Source organism: Scyliorhinus canicula, chromosome 15 (genome assembly GCF_902713615.1).
Source record: "Scyliorhinus canicula chromosome 15, sScyCan1.1, whole genome shotgun sequence".
Classification (NCBI taxonomy): Eukaryota; Metazoa; Chordata; class Chondrichthyes; order Carcharhiniformes; family Scyliorhinidae; genus Scyliorhinus; species Scyliorhinus canicula.
Window position 1 is genome coordinate 92437428 of NC_052160.1, and position 14456 is coordinate 92451883.

Genomic DNA, 14456 nt, shown 5'->3' on the forward strand with positions numbered 1-14456 from the left:
TTACTGGCAGGTACCTTTATCCGAAAGGGCGAAGGAGATTTCAGCTTTTGTGACTCCAGATGGTATATACCAATTCAAAGTTATGCCATTTGGCATGAAATATGCCCCAGCCACATTTCAACGGTTAAACAAAGTCATTTCGCAATTACCCAATTGTGCTGTATACATCGACGATCTGGTAATTTTTAGCCAGACATGGACAGAACATTTGAAGCATCTGATGGAGTTATTCAATCGACTTCAGGAGGCGGGCTTGGTGACAAACCGAGCCAGAAGTGAATTTGGAAAGGCCCAAGTCACTTTCCTTGGCGATACAATCGGACTGGGTTGAATGATCCCATGGGTTGTGAAAACAAAAGTTATTGGGGAGTTTCCGATACCCTCGACACGACGGGAAATAATGCGATTTCTTGGTATCAGTGGATTTTAACAGATATTTGCACTGAACTTTCGCAGTGTGGTTGCTCCACTGACGGACTTGCTCAAGAAGCGTAACAAATTCCAGTGGACAGCGGAGTGTCAACAGGCATTTGACAGCCTGAAGGCTGTATTAACCAGAGCTCCTGTGTTAGCCATCCCAAATCGAACAAACCATTCAAAGTAGTTGTTGATGCGAGTGATGTGGGCGTAGGTGCGGTGCTTCTACAAGATGGCGACGAAGGGCTAAAGCAGCCTATTGGTTATTTTTCAAAGAAATTGAATTCTCACCAGAAAAGGTATTCAACGATTGAGAAGGAGACTTTGAATTTGGTGCTGGCTTTGCAACATTTTCACATTTATGTGACCAGCAATCCGTCTGATACCATTACATATACTGATCACACTCAGTTGACGTTTTGAGAGCGATTCCAGAATAACAATGTACGACTGTTTCACTGGAGTTTATTGTCACAGCCATTTCATTAAAAAATAGTACATGTGGCAGGACGAGAAAACGTGACAGCGATGCTTTGTCACGAATGTGATGTACGGAAGCAAGTTCAGTTGGAGGAAGAAGAGAAAAAAATTGGATTATATTATTATACCTGTTTGCATGTGCTGTTTTTTGAAACGCAAAAGTGTATTTACTGCGTGCATTTCTTAAAGGATAGTGAAAAGGTGAAAAATGAAACCATCTTGAAGTTGATGGTTCATTTTTTTTTCTTGGGGGAGAGGTGTCATGAGAATTTCACTTTAAGAAATGTTTGTCTGCTTATGTTACTGCAGTGATGTAAGAATGTGGGTGGAGCTGAGCTCTGGCTCTGCCTTTTAGTTTCACTTTGAGAAAAGCTTGAGTGTGTCTGTGATTTTTTTGGTTTCATTTCAGTGTTGGATCTAAAGCCAGGCAAAGCAGGTGTACTGCTGTTCTCGCTGCCATGAAAATACTATCTCTTGATCATTTGGTAAATTCAGAATTGTAAATGTTCTCAGTGGTGAATTTAAACCTGATGTGCTTCTGTTAAAATGTGCTTCTTTTGTCTTCTGGATGCTGTTTGGGAATTTATTAAGGATCTTTGGGGGTTGTATTTGACTTAATGGTTGCTAAGATGTTCACTGTATGTTATAAAAAGGTTAACTTCAGTTCATAGAATAAACATTGTTTTGCTTTAAATAATACTTCTCGATTTCTGCTGTACCACACCTGTAGGGTGGGCAGTGTGCTCCCCATCCCACAATCTATTAAAGGTTGTGGGTCAGGTGAACTCCATAATACACTTTGGTAATACAGTTCTCTAAACCCTGGCCCATAACAGATGAAACACTGAGACAGACAAAGACTGGGGTTGCACTGTACTGAAACTCTGAAACAGACAAAGACTGGGGTTGCACTGTGAGAAACTCTGAAACAGACAAAGACTGGGGTTACACTGTGATAGAGCACTGAAACAGACACATTGGGGTTACACTGTGATGAAATATTGAAACAGACAAAGACTGAGGTTACACTGTGATGAAACTTTGAAACAGACAAAGACTGGGGTTGCACTGTGATGAAACACTGAGCCAGGCAAAGACTGGGGTTACACTGTGATGATACTCTGAAACAGAAAAACACGGCTTACATTGTGATGAAACACTGAGACAGACAAAGACTGGGGTTGCACTGTATTGAAAATATGAAACAGACAAAGACTGGGGTTACACTGTGATGGAACACTGAAACAGACAAAGACTGGGGTTACACTGTATTGAAACTCTGAAACAGACAAAGACTGGGATACACTGTGGTGAAACTCTGAAACAGACAAAGACTGGGTTACACTGTGATGGAACACTGAAACAGACAAAGACTGGGGTTACACTGTGATGAAACACTGAAACAGACAAGACTGGCGTTACACTGTGATGGAATACTGAAACAGACAAAGACTGGGGTTACACTGTGATGAAACTCTGAAACAGACAAAGAGGGGGAATTGGAGAGCTTAGGGCTTGAGAGCTGAATATAAGGTCACCAATAGCTGAGTGATTGAAACCAAAGATGCTCCAGACTACCAAATTAGTGGAGGGAGATGGAGAGGTGAGGACATAACGGGATTGGAAAACAAGGATGAGAATTGTAAAATCAAGACTGCTCTAATGGAGTTTACTATATGTCAATAAGCACAGGGCTGATGGTTCTTGTTACTTTTAAGCACACAGGCAGCAGACTTTTGGATGTTCTCAATTTTATTGAGGATAGAAAGTGTGAGGCTGGCCAGGAGAATGTTGGAATAGTCAAGTCTAGAGATAGCATGGACATGGAAGGGGCTTCGGAGGCAATTGAACTGAAGCATGGATAGAGTCTGGTGAAGTGGGTGTGGAAATAGGTGGTCTTTGTAATGGCACACATAATGATGGCATGTGATAGCCTTGGACTATTGGCAGGGAAAGAGAAGGAACCACAGTAAGGAGATAGCAACAAGTGCCTTGATAGGTTCTTTGAAAGATTTCAGGAGAGGCAGAGTGGGAAGGTGTTGGCTCATCGAAGAGGGAGTCAATTCTGGAATGGCGGCAGGAAGGTCAGGAAATACTAAAAGGTTGCTACAAGGACATGGAAAGCCAGAGAACATGCAAGGAAGGGAATAAAAGGACGCATAACAACAGGAGAGAGGGCCGAGAAGGGGTGAAGAGAAACATAGATAAAGAGTAACAAAAAAAATAAAACAGATGTGATGGTCTTCGGCCTGGCGTGACCCCTAAATGGCACATGGATGGACTCAGGGAAAACGCAAGCTGCACAATTACATTCTTAGGGCATATACTTCCTGGTGTAGGATCTCTTATTTTCTAATAAGAGATGGGGTCCGATGGAAGTTTGGGATTGAGCTTACTGCAAAATTTAGGACTCAGGACAATGCAAGCTTGTATTTCATCTACAACCCAACTAATTCTTTATTTTACTTCCCCACAGTTACAATATTTTCAAAACAGGGAATTCAATGAAGACAGCACAAAATTACATTGACGAGAATGATTCCTCACAGAAGTTTGTCAAAAATAGAATCTGGCAGAATTCTGTGAACTCCAAGACTGAAGATGATTCTATGAAAGAGGAGTCCAAATCTAATAGTAATAACATTGATGAAGATTTGAATTAGAGTTCTCAATCCGATTTGGATTCTGATAATGTAGAAGTGATAAACAACTGCTACCGAATAGATCTGTCACTAACTGATCTTGAACAGATGGCAAGTAATTCTTCCAAAGCTAAGCAAGCAAACAGCAAATCAGAAGAAGAAAGTGAATTGGACTTTTCTAAAAGTAACTTATTACAGCCTCTTGCAGTAAACCCCTTGCCATCTGTGATGATAGGCAGACTATATAATATGAGTAGTTCATCATCACTGTAAATTCTATGATCTATGATCTGCATGTGTATTATAAGTTATATTTTACTGTTGTAGTTCTAGCATCTGACCAGCAGGTGGGGCGAGTACGGAGTCTTGGGTCCCGGATGCACCATGTGTTCCTTCAGAAGATGTTTGTTAGGGGTCGTATATTGGAGTAGCCCAGTAGTATCTTAGTGTAAGTTAGTGTTAGACATTTATCTCTAACTGTATTCATCTTAGACATTTTAGTTATCCATTAGTGTAGTGTAGTTTATAAAATAAAGTCTAATTGTTATTTGTTCACACGGCAATATTGAGACTCCACATTAGCTCAATCAAAGAATATTACACCATCCACTTCAGGTGCAAATCTTTCCCAGACCATATCTGTCTTGAAGATAAATATACATAATAGCATGGCGTCAGCTATTCAAAATGAAGCAAACAACCCGCCCCCCCACCAAGGTGGCCGCAGACTGAGTCTGCAACCATCACGACGAGTGCCCACCGGGTGGAAATATGAAAGAAACACATCGGCGGGAACTAGTCCAGCTGCAGTCGGTGAACCGCTGCAGGGGCCTCTTTCAATGGCCCCCGACCGGCGCCTCAACAACCGTGCGCATCCGATTGGCGGCATTGCGGGAGCGGCGTCGCACCAAATCTCAGGGTTGACGCTCATTCTCTAGCCCCGCGCCGATCGCGACTGCTGTGCGTAGGCCCGGAGAATCCCGTCCAACGTCTCCTCAATTCAACATATCCATCATGAATGGTCCTAGCTACACGGTTCACCTTGATATATCTGAAACTAGATAAGAAAAGTTGAAATCTAGAATGCATAATTTGTATGAGTCCATATTACACCATGGAGAAAAAAGTTTTGGTTACAAAGACTGAGATGTAGGAATACAGAGGTCAGCGGGATGTTTATTTCAATAAGTCCCTGCCAAAGGAAGTATTTCACAGTTGAGAAGCAAGCCGCAGCGTTGGTACTAGCCCTTCAGCATTTTGAAGTGTATGTCCGGAATGACAATGAACAAAGCTTAGTTTATAACCTGTAATGCAAGATTATTCTGTTAGAGTTTAATTTTACAATAGTTTAGTGTTAAAATTGTACACATCCCTGGAAAGGATGTGATAGCAGATGCTTTGTTACAGGATTAAGAGCTGGCTAGTGACCAATGTAGAGGCCAGGAAGGGAACTTAAATAATGGGGATGGATGGATGGATATGTGTTTCTGATTTGCATACCTCATTCCTTTTAGGGATGGAGGTAGGTAAGGGTCCTTCCTGCTGATTCCCTTATTTCTCTTTTCTTTATTTTTGCTGTGTCTCAATCTGGCACTGCTCCCTGGCACCCTCACAGTGCCTGGCAAGGGGTGAGGTCTGAAGGGAGAACTGTGGTGGGGGAGTGGGGGGGGGGGGTGTCTGAAGGGGTGTGGCTTGAAGGGGAGAGGAACTTGAAGATGGGGACCTTTGGCGAACCCATAGCAGCGTGTTGCTCGCTGTGGGGGTGTCCTTGCCAATGATTGCCAGATTCTGAGGTTGCATGTCTGGATCTCTGAGATTCTGGCTTTCCCAACTTCTTAACGTCCCACGGTACAAATCACCCCTGACTCCAAAAAACTTCTGAAGTGTGGGTTGATTGCGATCTGGTGCATGCCCATCCACCTGACGAGAATTGCATCTCCTTTCCCGCCGGAGATCACACTTAGAAATGATTGGGGGGAATTCTGCCGAGCATTAGAAATTGGCCCCAAATGGTTTCGATGATGGATTCTTTAAGCATTGAAATATATTTTGCCCTCTGGTTTTAGATTTGTTTTTTGGAAGCTGCTTTGAAACTGCAACTTTTACACACTGTCCAAAGTTAAATAATTGAGTCTAATATCATTCCAGCATTAACGTCTACCTTCCCCAGCATTTTGCTTCTGCTCCCTTTGTGAATCACTGGAATAATTTACAGCTTTCTCGTTGCCTTTGGTCTAACAAGCTTTGTGAAATGTCTTCCACCGCACCGTGTATTTCTATTTTAATTTTATTTTCGTGCTTTCAGCTGGTTGTAATACTTTATGAATCTCCGGGTGCTTTGATTTATTGCCGACCTTTCTGCAACTGGGAACATATATATCCAATACTGGCAGGAGCCTCTGCTTATTTGCAGCTTCACATCCAGTAGTTTCTCCTTCTGTTTGGAGTCTTTCTTGGAGACATGTTCTGAAAGCCAGTCACGTCTCCTGCAGTGTCGAAAGAACTGCAAATCTAATACCGCGCTTTCAGGGGGTATATTTGTAAATTTCAGCAGCGATGCTGACATCCTGAAGACTCCTGATTTATTTTGGTCATTTGTTTCTCTGTATATTCAGCCGGGGTAATTGAATTTGCGCAATATTACACACCTGGGGTACATTTCTCCGGGTCAGGCACTGAGTAAAATTCCTCTGTGCTCTATTTTAACCGGGTCGGCAACCTAATTATTTGTTCGGGTAATGACCACATTAAAGGACTTCTCAGAGGAGCTTGAACACATTAATCCAGCAACCTTTCAGAGGCCATTGAACTCCACAGTCTTGAACATTTTCCCTTGTGCATTCCAATCTGCATTCTGTCTCTCGACCACATTGTGTCAAAATATGGGCCTCAATTTCCACCCTTGTGAGAGAACGCGATCGGCGGGATAGAAATGGATGTGAAATCCACTCCCACCCGTCATCAGCTCCCGAAGTCAATTTCACGCTAGCTGGCCAATTAACTGCTGGCCAATGTGAAACATGTGCTGACAGAAGCTCGGCGCTGCCACCATTCCAGTGGCTGACGGAGTGGAAGGTTGTGGCTTCCAGGGTGACCAGAATCGGGGAGGAGCTGGGTGTGTTGGGTGGACTGGATGACATCATATGCGTTAGCCGAACAAAAAGCGGCAACCGTCCAGCTAGTGGCCTGTGTCAGTGCTTCTCAAAGTGTGGTACGCGTACCGGCGCCGGTACGCGAGCCATCGTCTGCCGGTACTTGGAGTGTTTCCAGAAAAGAAAGAGACAGTAATCCTGGATTGGCTTGTTTCGCTCCCCGGTCCCTGGCACATTGAAAAAAAAAACTGCCGGTACGCCACATCAGATAGTTTGAGATGCACTGGCCTATGTCACCAAAGGCCTCAAAATACTTGTGCTCGGACCTGAGGGCACTTACTGTCTCAAAGCGGCGCAGGTGTGTGGTGGCCTCCCGTCTAGACGGACACCTGCCCGGACGGAATTCCACATTGGCCCCAAGACCCGAACCCTCCCTCGGGAGCCGGTGCCTCATAATCCTAGCCTCCTCGCGGAAATACCCTCTGTGTCTTTTCGCACTGTGCAGAGGGGTTTCCTGTACGGGCTTCTGCTGCACACCTTTCACCTCTTTGCCTTCACCCACCGTTGGGCCCCGCCTTGGCCGACTTCATTTGTTTCTGATATTCTATTAAGTTGATTAACACAAAAGATCAGTGCTGCCAGTGGGAATGGGAAGTGGGTGGATACTGGGAACAGGAAGGGCATGGCGGGGGGGGGGGGGGGGGGTTAAAGTGGCAATCCCTCAAGGTTGGAAGTCAACAATGAGACCCTCAGCTGGTTGCTTTGGAACTCTAAATTTGTTGTCGCCTAACTTGATTGAGAATGCCACTACTGTGTCCGTAATGTGGCCTTGGTGCCTAGAGCACAAGCCAGGTATGATAGAAATAACTGAAGGCAGTTTTTTGGATGAGTGCCTTTAGGTTTCACTAGAGATGGTCACTGACTGTCGTGACATCCTGCTCTCGTGGAGGGATGGCAAATGGAGGCCACCTCATGTGACGAAGAAGACGTAGGCTGAGGTGGACATGATGGCATTCACAGAACCTGGATTCAATGAAGTAAAAGGTTCAATGAGCTTCTGCACTCTGCCAGGGTGAGTACTGACTCCAGTTGGAACCTTGGGTAAATGTCTTTGTCGGTGGCAGCACTTGTTGGCGCTCACAGTTGTGAACTGTCCTATAATCCTGTACCATGATAGACCATGGCTGGCTTGTATGTCAGGGTGATGTGCCACAATGTGAGGGGCAAGTGAATCAGTGCCTCTGGTGGGTCAAGAGATTGGAATTTCCTTGCATGTTGAGGGGGCTAATGAAAGAGCTTTTGTCCTTAAAGGGGAGGGGGGTTACAATGTGCAGGAGCAAGGACATACGAGTAGCCGGATACCAAACCTTCCTATCCTTAATTAGGTAGAGGAGCAAACCCTGGAAATGTCCTGCGAACATGGACCCAGGTCTACAGGCTGTGGAAGGGCAGGAGTCTGGAAGGAGGGTGAGAGTCCAGTTGAAAGGGAAGAGATTGGTGGAGGGTATAAGAAATATCGGGCAGCAGTCGAGAGACTGACATGAGAAATCCAGTTATTCCCATTGCTCATCCAATCAGAAGTCTGTGCTCACCCAGATGTCCATTCTGAGTAGCAACCAGGCTGTGTGCTCTCTGACTTGGTAACAATGTTTGATATTTTTGCTTCCTCCCTCAGATGGCTCTTTTCGACCCCAAAAGGACCGAGGGCCCTCCCTTGACCCCTGAGGATGACCAGCTGCCAGATGCAGCCATATCACATCCTCTCCCTGCACCATGCACCAGCACTGATACAGGGACTTCACTGCGCAGATGCACATCGGAGAAGGTGGTTGTGCCCAGTGGTGAAGGCACTGAGGTGTTGGTGGAGGTAGAGCATCTCCCAGCTGCTGGTAGTCAGAGGATTGCTGAAGACAAGGATGATGCTGAACCCAAGATCGATGATGAGCCTCTGGCATCATCCATGAGGCAACACATGCTGTATGTCCAGCGGGATGTGTGGGAAGATCTGGCAGAGAGTCTCTAAATTGACCGACTGCTTACCCGGTACTGAATAAATGGAAATTTCCTCCAATTCAATATTGGGAAGACCGGAGCCATTCGCAATATAAGGTTTAATTTCTGAGAATTTAGAAGGCGAAGTGATGATTTACCAAATTATTTTGTTACAGTAAGGAGAACTGATAGCACAGGTGGAGAGAGACTATTTCTGCTGTTTGGGAAATATAGGACTAGATGAGCTAAAGATTTAAAGAATGAAGGTAGCAAAGACTTGTTTCCAAGAATTTAGTTTATAATTCATATGTTTTAGAATATAACATTTAGTCTTAGGGGGCAAAAGCTTTAACAGTAGATAAATTGGCCATTTGGTTGAGAAACGGGTGAACCTAACTCTGATGTAAATGAAACTCAAACATGCCTGGATTTATTACATCTGAAAATTAGCTTGTACTTTTCTCACAAAACAGAGTTAAAAGTGAAAAAAAACTTAAACAATGGATGATCCATCTCTGGACCTCTGACTGTAACCAGGGAGCCTGGGGAGAAGGCAATAATATTCCTTAGACATTTTATTCTTATGGGTTGCAGGATCAAAGAGTTGTAGTGAAGATAAAACATAATTGATTTGCATTACTGTTTTGGAACATCTCAAAGCATGCCAAGTTGCCATAGAGATGGGCTGTGGGGGTTAGACGGAAGCTTTATTTAATGTATCTGTGCGTGTTTGCTGACAGTAGCAAGCAGTTCATTTTGGAAAACAGAGAGACAGTTGCAGTTTTACTGTGGTGCAGACTGTATGTCATTATATTTCGAGAACCCACAGGAAATAATAATAATGTTAAACCTGCACTTCAAACAAAGGATGGGGCTCAATCTCAGTTTGGATTTTATAAGGGAAAAGTGGTTTGAAGATTTATTGTAGCTCTCTTCTAGTGAAATTAAGTTACAGTGGTCCTCAGAGACCCTTGTAGAAGATAGCAGTCAACAGAGTTAGCTTGGAAAGCTGTGGGAAGGCAACTGGGTATCTGCAGGTAATCCAAAAAAGGAGCTGAGGCATCCACAGTCACGAAGTCTGCAAGAAAAGGTGGAGGGTCACAAAGCCTAAAAGCTAATGGGAGGATCCCCATAGAATCTGACCCAAGAGGATATCTGGAATGCTGAAGAGAATTAAAGTGAATTCTAGGGTGCTGTGGCTTACCATAACATCTCTCCAGAAAAGTGAATGCATTTTCAAGATTGTTGTAATATATAAGGGAATTCTTAGGTGAAAGTATAAAGTAAAACTGAGTTCAGAGTATATATAATTGTAAATTATAGCGTTTACTTTGTTTAATTCAAGAATGAAAATCCAACCCTGGATCTGGGTCACAGATCAGCCATGATCTAATTGAACAGAGGAGCAGATGTGAAGGGCGAAGTGGCTTAATCCTCTGCCTATGCAGCGGTGCATGGTGCTGTTTTTATGCTAGTAATGGATAATGATGTGTCAATGCATCACCAGTGGGCAAGAATCTCCCATGCATGGGTATTGGATTACAGTTCATCCATGCATTGGTGGATATGGGTGTGCCTCAGGCTCGGGTTACCAATGCGTAAGAATACATTTGTACACCAGTGGTTAGGAAGAATTTTAAAGGAGATTCTTAAAGAATGGCAAACTTTGGCGAGAATTCCTAGGCATTGCCATCAATGGTGTGACTAATAAAGGACTATATGCAGAGATCAGGTGGAGCATTTGGCAATGAGTGCAAACCTATAGAGGTAGAAGAGGTTCCAACGATAAAGATGGTGAGGTGATGAAGGAATTAAACAAAAGAATGAAAATTAATTACAGAAGGCATTGGGGGATAATGAAGCTAATTGAAGCCAGCAAGTGAGATTTGGTTGGGGAATATATCACATGCTACAGAATTTGGATATGATGACGTTTTTGACAGTGGGGTATGGGATCTCAATAAGGCAGTTCTCAATAGTCAATTCTGAAATTAACAAAAGCTTGAAGGATGAAATTCGGAGCACCAGAGAGTTGGAGGTGAGAATGGAGGTGGAGAGTGTTGAAGAGATAGAAGTTGGTGGTCTTTATAATGGGGAAGGATATAGAGGTCAGTGGAATTCCAAGGTTGTGAACAAACTGGTTCAGCCTATAAGAATGGCCAGGAAGGTGATAGAATCTGTGACCAGTGAAATGTTTGCACGGGGATAGGTGATAATATTGGTTTTCTAGTATTTTATTGGAGGAAGCTTCACCCCATTCAGGTTTGAATGGACATGTAGTCTGGGAACACAGAGGAAGTGGGCAGGCAAAAGAAGAGCAGGGTCCCAGAGAGAGCTGGAGCAGGAGGAAGGATCAGGCCCTGGGGAGAGCAGAGGGGAAGCAAGTAATCTGTAGGAGCAAAGCACACTTCTAACCAACCCTAACTTCCTGTCGCTTGACCACAGAACTCTGGGGAATCGCCCACATTGCCCACATGTCAGGATGGCACTCCAATGCCAACTTCCTCGAAGGGCTCAATGAACCCCCAAGCACCAGGTTAACAGCAAGGGGATGGGAAGAGAAGCTAGATGTTGTGGCTACTAGCAGATCGGTAGGAGTGCAACTGAATGTGGGTTGTCCCACGAAACCAGACAGTGGAGGAGAGAAATTTAGAGGAAGTAATGTGAAAGTCGTTAGATCGATCTCGGAGAAGAAGGGAAGAGAATGCAATGTGACAGAAAATGCCATTTGTGATGTTGGGTGCGGCATTTTGATACCGTGACCTAGATGGAAACCAAATTGGAGAGATTCACAGATGGAGGTGTGGAAAAGATGGGTGTGGATTTGATGGCAACATGTTTAATGTTTTAATTGCATCAGGCTAGATAAATGCAACCGAGAACATGGAATTTGACAAGAGAGAATGAATATGGAAAGGGAACTCAAACAGCTCCGTGCCAGTGAATTTTCTCCAGCCAGGATTGTGACAGTCTCTGACAACCCATGGCATGATGCTGTTGAGAAAGGTGGAGAAAATGACAGAACAGTATGGTCTGAAACTAATGCCATACCAGCCTGAGAACAAAAACATCTCTGGGACTGTGAGAGATCCATCAATGGCAACAACACAGTAAACAAGTGGATAAAAGCAAATTACTGCGGATGCTGGAGTCTGAAACGAAAGGGAAAATGCTGGAAAATCTCCGCAAGTCTGGCAGCATCTGGAGGGAGAGAAAAGAGCTAACGTTTCGAGTCGAAACACATTTGGGTGCGGGATTCTTGTGTCTGGGCGATGCTTTACAGTATATTCATAGGCGGACAGAAGTAGGGCCCACTGCTGAACCCGGCAGATTCTATCGGTGGGATCATCCGATCTTCCTTGAATAACCTCAACAGGGGCTTGTGGACAGTATATACTATGAACGCACATCCATAAACATACTGGTGAAATTTCCTCACTGGTGAAATTTCCTCAACACGAACACAACGGCCAATCCTTCCTTTTCTACCTGTGCATAGTTTGTTTGACATCCGCGAGTGTGCGGGACGCAAAAGCTAAAGGTTGCTCCGAGCTGTCAGGCATTTGGTGTGCCAGGACCACCCCGACACCACATGGTGAGGCGTCGCAAGTGAGGAGCAGGGGTTTGTCTGGATCGAAGTGACTCAGCAATTCTTCTGACAAGAGGTACCGCTTTACCTCTTGAAACGCCTTCTGGTTTGGAGGGCTCCAGTCCCATTTCTGCCCCTTCTTCAGAAGTTGGTGGAGTAGGCTGAGCAATATGGCCATCCAGGGTATGAATGTCATAGTCATAGAGTCATAGAATTTACAGTGCAGAAGGAGGATATTCAGCCCATCGAGTCTGCACCGGCCCTTGGAAAGAGCACCCTATTTAAGCCCCAAGCCTCCATCCTATCCCCATAACCCAGTAATACCATCTTCCCTTTTTGGACACTAAGGGCAATTTGGCATGACCAATCCACCTAACCTGCACATCTTTGGACTGTGGGAGGAAACCGGAGCACTCGGAGGAAACACACACACACAGGGAGAATGTGCAGACTGCACAGACAGTGACCCAACCCGGGAATCGAACTTGGGACCCTGGAGCTGTGAATCAACTGTGCTAACCATTGTGCTACCGTGCTGCCCTAATAGTCCCATAATAGTTCAAGTCGAGAAAAGAGCAGAGCTCCATTTGGTTATGAGGAATGCTCTCACATTGTCCTCCAATGGATGGAGGCCGCTCCTGTCCACTCGGTCGCCTAGATATGTAACCTCTGGCTTGTGAAAAACAGACTTCTTCCTCCGGAGGTGGGCCCCAGCCAGAGCAAACCGCTCGGGGACTTCGGTTAGGTTCTCCATGTGTTCCTGATGTGAGGTTCCAGTGACGAGAGCATTGACCAGGTAGACGGCCTCCCTCAGCAGCACTTGTAAACTATTCTCCATAACCCTCTGAAACATCGCACAACCCGAGGAAACTCCGAACGGCAACCATGTATATTCGTACACTCCCTGATGGGGACTCCAACAGAGTCAACTCAATCACTTCGACTGTACTGTGGATAGCCAAAGAACTGGGGCTGGATTCTACCAAAATGGGACGATGTTCCCATGCCGGCCTAAAAACCCTGGTGTTTCACTCTGAAGATTCTTGTGAAAAAGTGGAGCCGATTCACTGACCTGCAGGGGGCTAGCAGAGACCCAGAGTGATTCACGTAGTTTTAGCTGCGGATACGGGCCCTCAAAACTTTGGTTTTGAGTCCGTGCACGTCAGGAGCAACATCAGACGTACCGAAAAATGAGGTGTCAACCTGGTGAAGCTACAATACAGGACTACTTGTGTGTCAAACTGCATAAGTAGCAAGTAATAGACAGAGCTGAACGATTTCGCAATGAACGCATCAGATGTAAGCTTTGCAGTCCTGTGACATCCAGCCGTGAATGGTGATGGACAATTAAACAGCATAATGGAGGAGGAGGCTCCACAAATGTCCCCATCCTCAATGATGGAGGAGCTCAGCTCATCTGTGTAAAAGACAAAGCTGAAGCATTTGTGACAATCTTCAGCCAGAAGTGCCGAGTGATTAACCCATCTTGGCCTCCTCCGGAGGTCTCCAGCATCACAGACGTCAGTCATCAGCCAATACGATTCACTCCACGCGATATCAATAAACGGCTGAAGGCACTGGATATGGTAAAGTCTATGGGCCAAGATAATATTCCGGCAACAGTACAAAGACTTGTGCTCCAGAACTTGCTGCACCCCTAACCAAGCTGTTCCAGTACAGCTACAACACTGGCATCTACCCGGCAAGGTGGACAATTGCCCAGGTGTGGCCCGTACACAAGAAACAGGGCAAATCCAACCCAGCCAATTACAGCCCTATCAGTCTATTCTCCATCGTCAGCGAAGTGATGGAAGGAGTCTTCAACAGTGCTATTTTGCAGCACTTCCTCAGCAATAACCTGCTCACGGACGCTCAGTTTTGGTTCTGCCAGGGTCACTCAGTTCCTGACCTCATTACAGCCTTGGTTCAAACATGGGCAAAAGAGCTGAATGTCAGAGGTGAGGTGAGAGTGACTTCCCTTGACACCAAGGCAGCATTTGACCAAGTATGGCATTAAGGATCCCTAACTAAACTGGAGATAATGGGAATCAGGGGGAAAATTCTCCACTGGTTAGTCATACCTGCACAAAGAAAATTGGTTGTTGTGATTGGAGGTCAATCATCCCAGCTCCAGGATATTGCTGCAGGAGTTCCTCAGGGTAGTGTCCTGAGCCCAAACATCTCCAGCTGCTTCATCAATGACCTCCCTACCATTATAACGCAGAAGTTGGGATGTTGGCAGAT